General features: G+C 43.5%; 9 pseudogenes; all 9 read left to right on the top strand.

The window, feature by feature from the left end:
- The first annotated feature begins 629 nt into the window (after nucleotides 1-629).
- On the top strand, nucleotides 630-893 carry LOC130290225 (U2 spliceosomal RNA; annotated as a pseudogene).
- A 1,467-nt stretch (nucleotides 894-2,360) lies between these two features.
- On the top strand, nucleotides 2,361-2,624 carry LOC130285964 (U2 spliceosomal RNA; annotated as a pseudogene).
- A 1,463-nt stretch (nucleotides 2,625-4,087) lies between these two features.
- LOC130285963 (U2 spliceosomal RNA) lies at nucleotides 4,088-4,351 on the top strand (annotated as a pseudogene).
- A 1,467-nt stretch (nucleotides 4,352-5,818) lies between these two features.
- Nucleotides 5,819-6,082, top strand: LOC130290224 (U2 spliceosomal RNA; annotated as a pseudogene).
- A 1,467-nt stretch (nucleotides 6,083-7,549) lies between these two features.
- LOC130285962 (U2 spliceosomal RNA) lies at nucleotides 7,550-7,813 on the top strand (annotated as a pseudogene).
- Nucleotides 7,814-9,276: 1,463 nt separating this feature from the next.
- On the top strand, nucleotides 9,277-9,540 carry LOC130289755 (U2 spliceosomal RNA; annotated as a pseudogene).
- Nucleotides 9,541-11,004: 1,464 nt separating this feature from the next.
- Nucleotides 11,005-11,268, top strand: LOC130285961 (U2 spliceosomal RNA; annotated as a pseudogene).
- Nucleotides 11,269-12,730: 1,462 nt separating this feature from the next.
- LOC130285959 (U2 spliceosomal RNA) lies at nucleotides 12,731-12,994 on the top strand (annotated as a pseudogene).
- Nucleotides 12,995-14,456: 1,462 nt separating this feature from the next.
- Nucleotides 14,457-14,721, top strand: LOC130287883 (U2 spliceosomal RNA; annotated as a pseudogene).
- The last annotated feature ends 1,211 nt before the right edge of the window (nucleotides 14,722-15,932 follow it).

Here is a 15,932-nt window from a genome sequence, read left to right as displayed (position 1 = left end):
ACTTTTAAAATGCCATTCAATGCCACGGGCTAGATGTAAACTGCAGATGACCATGTTGTGGTAGTTACCATGGATACCCAAGTGATGTGTGAGCTAACACATAGGCCCAACAGATTCCAAGAAGGCCAAAATCACCAGCGGCACCACCATCGATTGTCAGGTCACCCGGATTCAGCAAATACCAGAGTCCAAAATGATGCAGGTTTATACTGTTAATTTTCAGTTTATCGTTACAGTTGGTGTTATTCCATGTCGGAAGGGACGCAGCTACAGCCAGTGGGGTAACTAGAGACAGGCAGGCAGCTATGTGCAACAAAGGTAGGCGTGTTGTTTTCATATGCAGATCTGAAATATTGTCTTATATGCAAGAGGAGGAGTGATGGGGGTTCAGGCAAAAGCCAGGCTATGGATTGCATTGCTAAATGCTCCATCAGAGTGCAATGGTCGCCTGTCCTTTTTTTAAGTGATGATGTGGGTTTAGCCTGTGCTGTATGTATGTATGGGTGGCTGACTGCCACCCACCCAGAAAGTGTATGGGAGGCTGGTTGGCTGCCAGCCTTCCTTCCATTCCTATGAGTAATGTGAGTGCTCATGAAGGGGACATGGTTGGGTCCACCCCTTTCCCGGTTATCCCCTCTAGGCCTTTTGGCTTAGATCAAGTGTAAAAAAAGAAAGGATCTTGCGACAGATCGCATCCTGAGGCAGGTTTTTTTTTGTGTGAATACTTGCACTTGGGTGACTTGTGAGCACATACTGATACATACGTTCCCTATCTGGGGACCATAAATTAAATGGATTTTTGAGAAAGGGAGCTGATTTGGAAGCTTGCTTCTGTCGCCCTATGCATTGACCCGATGTGGCAGTATCTTCGGGTAGTGAACAGTGCACCACCCCATTCCAGTGTTAAACAAGAAAGATTCTCATTTAATCCTCCGTGGGTGAGAATTTGAGTTTGAGAATTGGAGACCAAAATGATGAGTTGCACTGACTGGTTTATGAACGTCTATTCATTTAGCGTTTTAATGACCATGTTTGCACACTGATTGGTGTAAAAAAATAAAATAAAACTAAATAATAATAATCTAGCACACCTGTGCAGGTTTGACATGACATGACAGGTAGCTGTCTTGTGGGTGGTGCTGAATCCTGTTAAATGACATGAGGGTCTCATGCCTATACACAAGGGTGTGTCATTGCTGTTGCTTGACCATGCATTGGTTTCTGTGGTCAGTGAATGATAAAAACAAAATTTACCATCCATTGATGGATGGGAAATCCGCCATGAGGCATTTGTTTTTAGAAACTGCTGCTCACAACCAATGTTGCAATGGAGTGTCTCCATCTGCTGGTGGTATTGGAAAGGCATTAGTGCTATGACAGGGTCTGAAGAAGAAGAAGAAGAAGAAGAAGAAGACGGAAAAAAATATATATAAAAAGAAAAAGAGAGAGAGAGAGAGACTGACTTAGTGAGCGAGTGAGTGAGAGAGTGAGAGTGAGTGAGAGTGAATGAGTGAGTGAGTGATTGAGTGAGTGAGTGAGTGAGAACAAATGAGTTAAAGCAAGTGAGTGAGAGAGATCGAATGAATGAAAGTCTGAATGACAGAAAGAAAAAAGGATGAAGAAAGAAGCATGAAGAAAAAAAAATGTATATGGAGTTGCTGACATGAGTGCAATCTACAAAGCCGTTGAGGCTGATCCTCATGGGAGGATTATTGCACCAGGACCCTTAGCACTTTTAAAATGCCATTCAATGCCACGGGCTAGATGTAAACTGCAGATGACCATGTTGTGGTAGTTACCATGGATACCCAAGTGATGTGTGAGCTAACACATAGGCCCAACAGATTCCAAGAAGGCCAGAATCACCAGCGGCACCACCATCGATTGTCAGGTCACCCGGATTCAGCAAATACCAGAGTCCAAAATGATGCAGGTTTATACTGTTAATTTTCAGTTTATCGTTACAGTTGGTGTTATTCCATGTCGGAAGGGACGCAGCTACAGCCAGTGGGGTAACTAGAGACAGGCAGGCAGCTATGTGCAACAAAGGTAGGCGTGTTGTTTTCATATGCAGATCTGAAATATTGTCTTATATGCAAGAGGAGGAGTGATGGGGGTTCAGGCAAAAGCCAGGCTATGGATTGCATTGCTAAATGCTCCATCAGAGTGCAATGGTCGCCTGTCCTTTTTTTAAGTGATGATGTGGGTTTAGCCTGTGCTGTATGTATGTATGGGTGGCTGACTGCCACCCACCCAGAAAGTGTATGGGAGGCTGGTTGGCTGCCAGCCTTCCTTCCATTCCTATGAGTAATGTGAGTGCTCATGAAGGGGACATGGTTGGGTCCACCCCTTTCCCGGTTATCCCCTCTAGGCCTTTTGGCTTAGATCAAGTGTAAAAAAAGAAAGGATCTTGCGACAGATCGCATCCTGAGGCACGTTTTTTTTTGTGTGAATACTTGCACTTGGGTGACTTGTGAGCACATACTGATACATACGTTCCCTATCTGGGGACCATAAATTAAATGGATTTTTGAGAAAGGGAGCTGATTTGGAAGCTTGCTTCTGTCGCCCTATGCATTGACCCGATGTGGCAGTATCTTCGGGTAGTGAACAGTGCACCACCCCATTCCAGTGTTAAACAAGAAAGATTCTCATTTAATCCTCCGTGGGTGAGAATTTGAGTTTGAGAATTGGAGACCAAAATGATGAGTTGCACTGACTGGTTTATGAACGTCTATTCATTTAGCGTTTTAATGACCATGTTTGCACACTGATTGGTGTAAAAAAATAAAATAAAACTAAATAATAATAATCTAGCACACCTGCGCAGGTTTGACATGACATGACAGGTAGCTGTCTTGTGGGTGGTGCTGAATCCTGTTAAATGACATGAGGGTCTCATGCCTATACACAAGGGTGTGTCATTGCTGTTGCTTGACCATGCATTGGTTTCTGTGGTCAGTGAATGATAAAAACAAAATTTACCATCCATTGATGGATGGGAAATCCGCCATGAGGCATTTGTTTTTAGAAACTGCTGCTCACAACCAATGTTGCAATGGAGTGTCTCCATCTGCTGGTGGTATTGGAAAGGCATTAGTGCTATGACAGGGTCTGAAGAAGAAGAAGAAGAAGACGGAAAAAATTTATATAAAAAGAAAAAGAGAGAGAGAGAGAGAGACTGACTTAGTGAGCGAGTGAGTGAGAGAGTGAGAGTGAGTGAGAGTGAATGAGTGAGTGAGTGATTGAGTGAGTGAGTGAGTGAGTGAGAACAAATGAGTTAAAGCAAGTGAGTGAGAGAGATCGAATGAATGAAAGTCTGAATGACAGAAAGAAAAAAGGATGAAGAAAGAAGCATGAAGAAAAAAAAATGTATATGGAGTTGCTGACATGAGTGCAATCTACAAAGCCGTTGAGGCTGATCCTCATGGGAGGATTATTGCACCAGGACCCTTAGCACTTTTAAAATGCCATTCAATGCCACGGGCTAGATGTAAACTGCAGATGACCATGTTGTGGTAGTTACCATGGATACCCAAGTGATGTGTGAGCTAACACATAGGCCCAACAGATTCCAAGAAGGCCAGAATCACCAGCGGCACCACCATCGATTGTCAGGTCACCCGGATTCAGCAAATACCAGAGTCCAAAATGATGCAGGTTTATACTGTTAATTTTCAGTTTATCGTTACAGTTGGTGTTATTCCATGTCGGAAGGGACGCAGCTACAGCCAGTGGGGTAACTAGAGACAGGCAGGCAGCTATGTGCAACAAAGGTAGGCGTGTTGTTTTCATATGCAGATCTGAAATATTGTCTTATATGCAAGAGGAGGAGTGATGGGGGTTCAGGCAAAAGCCAGGCTATGGATTGCATTGCTAAATGCTCCATCAGAGTGCAATGGTCGCCTGTCCTTTTTTTAAGTGATGATGTGGGTTTAGCCTGTGCTGTATGTATGTATGGGTGGCTGACTGCCACCCACCCAGAAAGTGTATGGGAGGCTGGTTGGCTGCCAGCCTTCCTTCCATTCCTATGAGTAATGTGAGTGCTCATGAAGGGGACATGGTTGGGTCCACCCCTTTCCCGGTTATCCCCTCTAGGCCTTTTGGCTTAGATCAAGTGTAAAAAAAGAAAGGATCTTGCGACAGATCGCATCCTGAGGCACGTTTTTTTTTGTGTGAATACTTGCACTTGGGTGACTTGTGAGCACATACTGATACATACGTTCCCTATCTGGGGACCATAAATTAAATGGATTTTTGAGAAAGGGAGCTGATTTGGAAGCTTGCTTCTGTCGCCCTATGCATTGACCCGATGTGGCAGTATCTTCGGGTAGTGAACAGTGCACCACCCCATTCCAGTGTTAAACAAGAAAGATTCTCATTTAATCCTCCGTGGGTGAGAATTTGAGTTTGAGAATTGGAGACCAAAATGATGAGTTGCACTGACTGGTTTATGAACGTCTATTCATTTAGCGTTTTAATGACCATGTTTGCACACTGATTGGTGTAAAAAAATAAAATAAAACTAAATAATAATAATCTAGCACACCTGTGCAGGTTTGACATGACATGACAGGTAGCTGTCTTGTGGGTGGTGCTGAATCCTGTTAAATGACATGAGGGTCTCATGCCTATACACAAGGGTGTGTCATTGCTGTTGCTTGACCATGCATTGGTTTCTGTGGTCAGTGAATGATAAAAACAAAATTTACCATCCATTGATGGATGGGAAATCCGCCATGAGGCATTTGTTTTTAGAAACTGCTGCTCACAACCAATGTTGCAATGGAGTGTCTCCATCTGCTGGTGGTATTGGAAAGGCATTAGTGCTATGACAGGGTCTGAAGAAGAAGAAGAAGAAGAAGACGGAAAAAAATATATATAAAAAGAAAAAGAGAGAGAGAGAGAGAGACTGACTTAGTGAGCGAGTGAGTGAGAGAGTGAGAGTGAGTGAGAGTGAATGAGTGAGTGAGTGATTGAGTGAGTGAGTGAGTGAGTGAGAACAAATGAGTTAAAGCAAGTGAGTGAGAGAGATCGAATGAATGAAAGTCTGAATGACAGAAAGAAAAAAGGATGAAGAAAGAAGCATGAAGAAAAAAAAATGTATATGGAGTTGCTGACATGAGTGCAATCTACAAAGCCGTTGAGGCTGATCCTCATGGGAGGATTATTGCACCAGGACCCTTAGCACTTTTAAAATGCCATTCAATGCCACGGGCTAGATGTAAACTGCAGATGACCATGTTGTGGTAGTTACCATGGATACCCAAGTGATGTGTGAGCTAACACATAGGCCCAACAGATTCCAAGAAGGCCAAAATCACCAGCGGCACCACCATCGATTGTCAGGTCACCCGGATTCAGCAAATACCAGAGTCCAAAATGATGCAGGTTTATACTGTTAATTTTCAGTTTATCGTTACAGTTGGTGTTATTCCATGTCGGAAGGGACGCAGCTACAGCCAGTGGGGTAACTAGAGACAGGCAGGCAGCTATGTGCAACAAAGGTAGGCGTGTTGTTTTCATATGCAGATCTGAAATATTGTCTTATATGCAAGAGGAGGAGTGATGGGGGTTCAGGCAAAAGCCAGGCTATGGATTGCATTGCTAAATGCTCCATCAGAGTGCAATGGTCGCCTGTCCTTTTTTTAAGTGATGATGTGGGTTTAGCCTGTGCTGTATGTATGTATGGGTGGCTGACTGCCACCCACCCAGAAAGTGTATGGGAGGCTGGTTGGCTGCCAGCCTTCCTTCCATTCCTATGAGTAATGTGAGTGCTCATGAAGGGGACATGGTTGGGTCCACCCCTTTCCCGGTTATCCCCTCTAGGCCTTTTGGCTTAGATCAAGTGTAAAAAAAGAAAGGATCTTGCGACAGATCGCATCCTGAGGCAGGTTTTTTTTTGTGTGAATACTTGCACTTGGGTGACTTGTGAGCACATACTGATACATACGTTCCCTATCTGGGGACCATAAATTAAATGGATTTTTGAGAAAGGGAGCTGATTTGGAAGCTTGCTTCTGTCGCCCTATGCATTGACCCGATGTGGCAGTATCTTCGGGTAGTGAACAGTGCACCACCCCATTCCAGTGTTAAACAAGAAAGATTCTCATTTAATCCTCCGTGGGTGAGAATTTGAGTTTGAGAATTGGAGACCAAAATGATGAGTTGCACTGACTGGTTTATGAACGTCTATTCATTTAGCGTTTTAATGACCATGTTTGCACACTGATTGGTGTAAAAAAATAAAATAAAACTAAATAATAATAATCTAGCACACCTGTGCAGGTTTGACATGACATGACAGGTAGCTGTCTTGTGGGTGGTGCTGAATCCTGTTAAATGACATGAGGGTCTCATGCCTATACACAAGGGTGTGTCATTGCTGTTGCTTGACCATGCATTGGTTTCTGTGGTCAGTGAATGATAAAAACAAAATTTACCATCCATTGATGGATGGGAAATCCGCCATGAGGCATTTGTTTTTAGAAACTGCTGCTCACAACCAATGTTGCAATGGAGTGTCTCCATCTGCTGGTGGTATTGGAAAGGCATTAGTGCTATGACAGGGTCTGAAGAAGAAGAAGAAGAAGAAGAAGAAGACGGAAAAAAATATATATAAAAAGAAAAAGAGAGAGAGAGAGAGACTGACTTAGTGAGCGAGTGAGTGAGAGAGTGAGAGTGAGTGAGAGTGAATGAGTGAGTGAGTGATTGAGTGAGTGAGTGAGTGAGAACAAATGAGTTAAAGCAAGTGAGTGAGAGAGATCGAATGAATGAAAGTCTGAATGACAGAAAGAAAAAAGGATGAAGAAAGAAGCATGAAGAAAAAAAAATGTATATGGAGTTGCTGACATGAGTGCAATCTACAAAGCCGTTGAGGCTGATCCTCATGGGAGGATTATTGCACCAGGACCCTTAGCACTTTTAAAATGCCATTCAATGCCACGGGCTAGATGTAAACTGCAGATGACCATGTTGTGGTAGTTACCATGGATACCCAAGTGATGTGTGAGCTAACACATAGGCCCAACAGATTCCAAGAAGGCCAGAATCACCAGCGGCACCACCATCGATTGTCAGGTCACCCGGATTCAGCAAATACCAGAGTCCAAAATGATGCAGGTTTATACTGTTAATTTTCAGTTTATCGTTACAGTTGGTGTTATTCCATGTCGGAAGGGACGCAGCTACAGCCAGTGGGGTAACTAGAGACAGGCAGGCAGCTATGTGCAACAAAGGTAGGCGTGTTGTTTTCATATGCAGATCTGAAATATTGTCTTATATGCAAGAGGAGGAGTGATGGGGGTTCAGGCAAAAGCCAGGCTATGGATTGCATTGCTAAATGCTCCATCAGAGTGCAATGGTCGCCTGTCCTTTTTTTAAGTGATGATGTGGGTTTAGCCTGTGCTGTATGTATGTATGGGTGGCTGACTGCCACCCACCCAGAAAGTGTATGGGAGGCTGGTTGGCTGCCAGCCTTCCTTCCATTCCTATGAGTAATGTGAGTGCTCATGAAGGGGACATGGTTGGGTCCACCCCTTTCCCGGTTATCCCCTCTAGGCCTTTTGGCTTAGATCAAGTGTAAAAAAAGAAAGGATCTTGCGACAGATCGCATCCTGAGGCACGTTTTTTTTTGTGTGAATACTTGCACTTGGGTGACTTGTGAGCACATACTGATACATACGTTCCCTATCTGGGGACCATAAATTAAATGGATTTTTGAGAAAGGGAGCTGATTTGGAAGCTTGCTTCTGTCGCCCTATGCATTGACCCGATGTGGCAGTATCTTCGGGTAGTGAACAGTGCACCACCCCATTCCAGTGTTAAACAAGAAAGATTCTCATTTAATCCTCCGTGGGTGAGAATTTGAGTTTGAGAATTGGAGACCAAAATGATGAGTTGCACTGACTGGTTTATGAACGTCTATTCATTTAGCGTTTTAATGACCATGTTTGCACACTGATTGGTGTAAAAAAATAAAATAAAACTAAATAATAATAATCTAGCACACCTGCGCAGGTTTGACATGACATGACAGGTAGCTGTCTTGTGGGTGGTGCTGAATCCTGTTAAATGACATGAGGGTCTCATGCCTATACACAAGGGTGTGTCATTGCTGTTGCTTGACCATGCATTGGTTTCTGTGGTCAGTGAATGATAAAAACAAAATTTACCATCCATTGATGGATGGGAAATCCGCCATGAGGCATTTGTTTTTAGAAACTGCTGCTCACAACCAATGTTGCAATGGAGTGTCTCCATCTGCTGGTGGTATTGGAAAGGCATTAGTGCTATGACAGGGTCTGAAGAAGAAGAAGAAGAAGACGGAAAAAATTTATATAAAAAGAAAAAGAGAGAGAGAGAGAGATACTGACTTAGTGAGCGAGTGAGTGAGAGAGTGAGAGTGAGTGAGAGTGAATGAGTGAGTGAGTGATTGAGTGAGTGAGTGAGTGAGTGAGAACAAATGAGTTAAAGCAAGTGAGTGAGAGAGATCGAATGAATGAAAGTCTGAATGACAGAAAGAAAAAAGGATGAAGAAAGAAGCATGAAGAAAAAAAAATGTATATGGAGTTGCTGACATGAGTGCAATCTACAAAGCCGTTGAGGCTGATCCTCATGGGAGGATTATTGCACCAGGACCCTTAGCACTTTTAAAATGCCATTCAATGCCACGGGCTAGATGTAAACTGCAGATGACCATGTTGTGGTAGTTACCATGGATACCCAAGTGATGTGTGAGCTAACACATAGGCCCAACAGATTCCAAGAAGGCCAGAATCACCAGCGGCACCACCATCGATTGTCAGGTCACCCGGATTCAGCAAATACCAGAGTCCAAAATGATGCAGGTTTATACTGTTAATTTTCAGTTTATCGTTACAGTTGGTGTTATTCCATGTCGGAAGGGACGCAGCTACAGCCAGTGGGGTAACTAGAGACAGGCAGGCAGCTATGTGCAACAAAGGTAGGCGTGTTGTTTTCATATGCAGATCTGAAATATTGTCTTATATGCAAGAGGAGGAGTGATGGGGGTTCAGGCAAAAGCCAGGCTATGGATTGCATTGCTAAATGCTCCATCAGAGTGCAATGGTCGCCTGTCCTTTTTTTAAGTGATGATGTGGGTTTAGCCTGTGCTGTATGTATGTATGGGTGGCTGACTGCCACCCACCCAGAAAGTGTATGGGAGGCTGGTTGGCTGCCAGCCTTCCTTCCATTCCTATGAGTAATGTGAGTGCTCATGAAGGGGACATGGTTGGGTCCACCCCTTTCCCGGTTATCCCCTCTAGGCCTTTTGGCTTAGATCAAGTGTAAAAAAAGAAAGGATCTTGCGACAGATCGCATCCTGAGGCACTTTTTTTTTTGTGTGAATACTTGCACTTGGGTGACTTGTGGGCACATACTGATACATACGTTCCCTATCTGGGGACCATAAATTAAATGGATTTTTGAGAAAGGGAGCTGATTTGGAAGCTTGCTTCTGTCGCCCTATGCATTGACCCGATGTGGCAGTATCTTCGGGTAGTGAACAGTGCACCACCCCATTCCAGTGTTAAACAAGAAAGATTCTCATTTAATCCTCCGTGGGTGAGAATTTGAGTTTGAGAATTGGAGACCAAAATGATGAGTTGCACTGACTGGTTTATGAACGTCTATTCATTTAGCGTTTTAATGACCATGTTTGCACACTGATTGGTGTAAAAAAATAAAATAAAACTAAATAATAATAATCTAGCACACCTGTGCAGGTTTGACATGACATGACAGGTAGCTGTCTTGTGGGTGGTGCTGAATCCTGTTAAATGACATGAGGGTCTCATGCCTATACACAAGGGTGTGTCATTGCTGTTGCTTGACCATGCATTGGTTTCTGTGGTCAGTGAATGATAAAAACAAAATTTACCATCCATTGATGGATGGGAAATCCGCCATGAGGCATTTGTTTTTAGAAACTGCTGCTCACAACCAATGTTGCAATGGAGTGTCTCCATCTGCTGGTGGTATTGGAAAGGCATTAGTGCTATGACAGGGTCTGAAGAAGAAGAAGAAGAAGACGGAAAAAAATATATATAAAAAGAAAAAGAGAGAGAGAGAGAGAGACTGACTTAGTGAGCGAGTGAGTGAGAGAGTGAGAGTGAGTGAGAGTGAATGAGTGAGTGAGTGATTGAGTGAGTGAGTGAGTGAGTGAGAACAAATGAGTTAAAGCAAGTGAGTGAGAGAGATCGAATGAATGAAAGTCTGAATGACAGAAAGAAAAAAGGATGAAGAAAGAAGCATGAAGAAAAAAAAATGTATATGGAGTTGCTGACATGAGTGCAATCTACAAAGCCGTTGAGGCTGATCCTCATGGGAGGATTATTGCACCAGGACCCTTAGCACTTTAAAAATGCCATTCAATGCCACGGGCTAGATGTAAACTGCAGATGACCATGTTGTGGTAGTTACCATGGATACCCAAGTGATGTGTGAGCTAACACATAGGCCCAACAGATTCCAAGAAGGCCAGAATCACCAGCGGCACCACCATCGATTGTCAGGTCACCCGGATTCAGCAAATACCAGAGTCCAAAATGATGCAGGTTTATACTGTTAATTTTTAGTTTATCGTTACAGTTGGTGTTATTCCATGTCGGAAGGGACGCAGCTACAGCCAGTGGGGTAACTAGAGACAGGCAGGCAGCTATGTGCAACAAAGGTAGGCGTGTTGTTTTCATATGCAGATCTGAAATATTGTCTTATATGCAAGAGGAGGAGTGATGGGGGTTCAGGCAAAAGCCAGGCTATGGATTGCATTGCTAAATGCTCCATCAGAGTGCAATGGTCGCCTGTCCTTTTTTTAAGTGATGATGTGGGTTTAGCCTGTGCTGTATGTATGTATGGGTGGCTGACTGCCACCCACCCAGAAAGTGTATGGGAGGCTGGTTGGCTGCCAGCCTTCCTTCCATTCCTATGAGTAATGTGAGTGCTCATGAAGGGGACATGGTTGGGTCCACCCCTTTCCCGGTTATCCCCTCTAGGCCTTTTGGCTTAGATCAAGTGTAAAAAAAGAAAGGATCTTGCGACAGATCGCATCCTGAGGCACGTTTTTTTTTGTGTGAATACTTGCACTTGGGTGACTTGTGAGCACATACTGATACATACGTTCCCTATCTGGGGACCATAAATTAAATGGATTTTTGAGAAAGGGAGCTGATTTGGAAGCTTGCTTCTGTCGCCCTATGCATTGACCCGATGTGGCAGTATCTTCGGGTAGTGAACAGTGCACCACCCCATTCCAGTGTTAAACAAGAAAGATTCTCATTTAATCCTCCGTGGGTGAGAATTTGAGTTTGAGAATTGGAGACCAAAATGATGAGTTGCACTGACTGGTTTATGAACGTCTATTCATTTAGCGTTTTAATGACCATGTTTGCACACTGATTGGTGTAAAAAAATAAAATAAAACTAAATAATAATAATCTAGCACACCTGTGCAGGTTTGACATGACATGACAGGTAGCTGTCTTGTGGGTGGTGCTGAATCCTGTTAAATGACATGAGGGTCTCATGCCTATACACAAGGGTGTGTCATTGCTGTTGCTTGACCATGCATTGGTTTCTGTGGTCAGTGAATGATAAAAACAAAATTTACCATCCATTGATGGATGGGAAATCCGCCATGAGGCATTTGTTTTTAGAAACTGCTGCTCACAACCAATGTTGCAATGGAGTGTCTCCATCTGCTGGTGGTATTGGAAAGGCATTAGTGCTATGACAGGGTCTGAAGAAGAAGAAGAAGAAGACGGAAAAAAATATATATAAAAAGAAAAAGAGAGAGAGAGAGAGACTGACTTAGTGAGCGAGTGAGTGAGAGAGTGAGAGTGAGTGAGAGTGAATGAGTGAGTGAGTGATTGAGTGAGTGAGTGAGTGAGTGAGAACAAATGAGTTAAAGCAAGTGAGTGAGAGAGATCGAATGAATGAAAGTCTGAATGACAGAAAGAAAAAAGGATGAAGAAAGAAGCATGAAGAAAAAAAAATGTATATGGAGTTGCTGACATGAGTGCAATCTACAAAGCCGTTGAGGCTGATCCTCATGGGAGGATTATTGCACCAGGACCCTTAGCACTTTTAAAATGCCATTCAATGCCACGGGCTAGATGTAAACTGCAGATGACCATGTTGTGGTAGTTACCATGGATACCCAAGTGATGTGTGAGCTAACACATAGGCCCAACAGATTCCAAGAAGGCCAGAATCACCAGCGGCACCACCATCGATGGTCAGGTCACCCGGATTCAGCAAATACCAGAGTCCAAAATGATGCAGGTTTATACTGTTAATTTTCAGTTTATCGTTACAGTTGGTGTTATTCCATGTCGGAAGGGACGCAGCTACAGCCAGTGGGGTAACTAGAGACAGGCAGGCAGCTATGTGCAACAAAGGTAGGCGTATTGTTTTCATATGCAGATCTGAAATATTGTCTTATATGCAAGAGGAGGAGTGATGGGGGTTCAGGCAAAAGCCAGGCTATGGATTGCATTGCTAAATGCTCCATCAGAGTGCAATGGTCGCCTGTCCTTTTTTTAAGTGATGATGTGGGTTTAGCCTGTGCTGTATGTATGTATGGGTGGCTGACTGCCACCCACCCAGAAAGTGTATGGGAGGCTGGTTGGCTGCCAGCCTTCCTTCCATTCCTATGAGTAATGTGAGTGCTCATGAAGGGGACATGGTTGGGTCCACCCCTTTCCCGGTTATCCCCTCTAGGCCTTTTGGCTTAGATCAAGTGTAAAAAAAGAAAGGATCTTGCGACAGATCGCATCCTGAGGCACGTTTTTTTTTGTGTGAATACTTGCACTTGGGTGACTTGTGAGCACATACTGATACATACGTTCCCTATCTGGGGACCATAAATTAAATGGATTTTTGAGAAAGGGAGCTGATTTGGAAGCTTGCTTCTGTCGCCCTATGCATTGACCCGATGTGGCAGTATCTTCGGGTAGTGAACAGTGCACCACCCCATTCCAGTGTTAAACAAGAAAGATTCTCATTTAATCCTCCGTGGGTGAGAATTTGAGTTTGAGAATTGGAGACCAAAATGATGAGTTGCACTGACTGGTTTATGAACGTCTATTCATTTAGCGTTTTAATGACCATGTTTGCACACTGATTGGTGTAAAAAAATAAAATAAAACTAAATAATAATAATCTAGCACACCTGTGCAGGTTTGACATGACATGACAGGTAGCTGTCTTGTGGGTGGTGCTGAATCCTGTTAAATGACATGAGGGTCTCATGCCTATACACAAGGGTGTGTCATTGCTGTTGCTTGACCATGCATTGGTTTCTGTGGTCAGTGAATGATAAAAACAAAATTTACCATCCATTGATGGATGGGAAATCCGCCATGAGGCATTTGTTTTTAGAAACTGCTGCTCACAACCAATGTTGCAATGGAGTGTCTCCATCTGCTGGTGGTATTGGAAAGGCATTAGTGCTATGACAGGGTCTGAAGAAGAAGAAGAAGAAGACGGAAAAAAATATATATAAAAAGAAAAAGAGAGAGAGAGAGAGACTGACTTAGTGAGCGAGTGAGTGAGAGAGTGAGAGTGAGTGAGAGTGAATGAGTGAGTGAGTGATTGAGTGAGTGAGTGAGTGAGTGAGAACAAATGAGTTAAAGCAAGTGAGTGAGAGAGATCGAATGAATGAAAGTCTGAATGACAGAAAGAAAAAAGGATGAAGAAAGAAGCATGAAGAAAAAAAAATGTATATGGAGTTGCTGACATGAGTGCAATCTACAAAGCCGTTGAGGCTGATCCTCATGGGAGGATTATTGCACCAGGACCCTTAGCACTTTTAAAATGCCATTCAATGCCACGGGCTAGATGTAAACTGCAGATGACCATGTTGTGGTAGTTACCATGGATACCCAAGTGATGTGTGAGCTAACACATAGGCCCAACAGATTCCAAGAAGGCCAGAATCACCAGCGGCACCACCATCGATGGTCAGGTCACCCGGATTCAGCAAATACCAGAGTCCAAAATGATGCAGGTTTATACTGTTAATTTTCAGTTTATCGTTACAGTTGGTGTTATTCCATGTCGGAAGGGACGCAGCTACAGCCAGTGGGGTAACTAGAGACAGGCAGGCAGCTATGTGCAACAAAGGTAGGCGTGTTGTTTTCATATGCAGATCTGAAATATTGTCTTATATGCAAGAGGAGGAGTGATGGGGGTTCAGGCAAAAGCCAGGCTATGGATTGCATTGCTAAATGCTCCATCAGAGTGCAATGGTCGCCTGTCCTTTTTTTAAGTGATGATGTGGGTTTAGCCTGTGCTGTATGTATGTATGGGTGGCTGACTGCCACCCACCCAGAAAGTGTATGGGAGGCTGGTTGGCTGCCAGCCTTCCTTCCATTCCTATGAGTAATGTGAGTGCTCATGAAGGGGACATGGTTGGGTCCACCCCTTTCCCGGTTATCCCCTCTAGGCCTTTTGGCTTAGATCAAGTGTAAAAAAAGAAAGGATCTTGCGACAGATCGCATCCTGAGGCACGTTTTTTTTTTGTGTGAATACTTGCACTTGGGTGACTTGTGAGCACATACTGATACATACGTTCCCTATCTGGGGACCATAAATTAAATGGATTTTTGAGAAAGGGAGCTGATTTGGAAGCTTGCTTCTGTCGCCCTATGCATTGACCCGATGTGGCAGTATCTTCGGGTAGTGAACAGTGCACCACCCCATTCCAGTGTTAAACAAGAAAGATTCTCATTTAATCCTCCGTGGGTGAGAATTTGAGTTTGAGAATTGGAGACCAAAATGATGAGTTGCACTGACTGGTTTATGAACGTCTATTCATTTAGCGTTTTAATGACCATGTTTGCACACTGATTGGTGTAAAAAAATAAAATAAAACTAAATAATAATAATCTAGCACACCTGTGCAGGTTTGACATGACATGACAGGTAGCTGTCTTGTGGGTGGTGCTGAATCCTGTTAAATGACATGAGGGTCTCATGCCTATACACAAGGGTGTGTCATTGCTGTTGCTTGACCATGCATTGGTTTCTGTGGTCAGTGAATGATAAAAACAAAATTTACCATCCATTGATGGATGGGAAATCCGCCATGAGGCATTTGTTTTTAGAAACTGCTGCTCACAACCAATGTTGCAATGGAGTGTCTCCATCTGCTGGTGGTATTGGAAAGGCATTAGTGCTATGACAGGGTCTGAAGAAGAAGAAGAAGAAGAAGAAGACGGAAAAAAATATATATAAAAAGAAAAAGAGAGAGAGAGAGAGAGACTGACTTAGTGAGCGAGTGAGTGAGAGAGTGAGAGTGAGTGAGAGTGAATGAGTGAGTGAGTGATTGAGTGAGTGAGTGAGTGAGTGAGTGAGAACAAATGAGTTAAAGCAAGTGAGTGAGAGAGATCGAATGAATGAAAGTCTGAATGACAGAAAGAAAAAAGGATGAAGAAAGAAGCATGAAGAAAAAAAAATGTATATGGAGTTGCTGACATGAGTGCAATCTACAAAGCCGTTGAGGCTGATCCTCATGGGAGGATTATTGCACCAGGACCCTTAGCACTTTTAAAATGCCATTCAATGCCACGGGCTAGATGTAAACTGCAGATGACCATGTTGTGGTAGTTACCATGGATACCCAAGTGATGTGTGAGCTAACACATAGGCCCAACAGATTCCAAGAAGGCCAGAATCACCAGCGGCACCACCATCGATTGTCAGGTCACCCGGATTCAGCAAATACCAGAGTCCAAAATGATGCAGGTTTATACTGTTAATTTTCAGTTTATCGTTACAGTTGGTGTTATTCCATGTCGGAAGGGACGCAGCTACAGCCAGTGGGGTAACTAGAGACAGGCAGGCAGCTATGTGCAACAAAGGTAGGCGTGTTGTTTTCATATGCAGATCTGAAATATTGTCTTATATGC

Source organism: Hyla sarda, chromosome 8 (genome assembly GCF_029499605.1).
Source record: "Hyla sarda isolate aHylSar1 chromosome 8, aHylSar1.hap1, whole genome shotgun sequence".
NCBI classification, from domain to species: domain Eukaryota; kingdom Metazoa; phylum Chordata; class Amphibia; order Anura; family Hylidae; genus Hyla; species Hyla sarda.
Note: the sequence above shows the minus strand (reverse complement) of the source record. Positions and strands in the feature narration are given on the sequence as shown.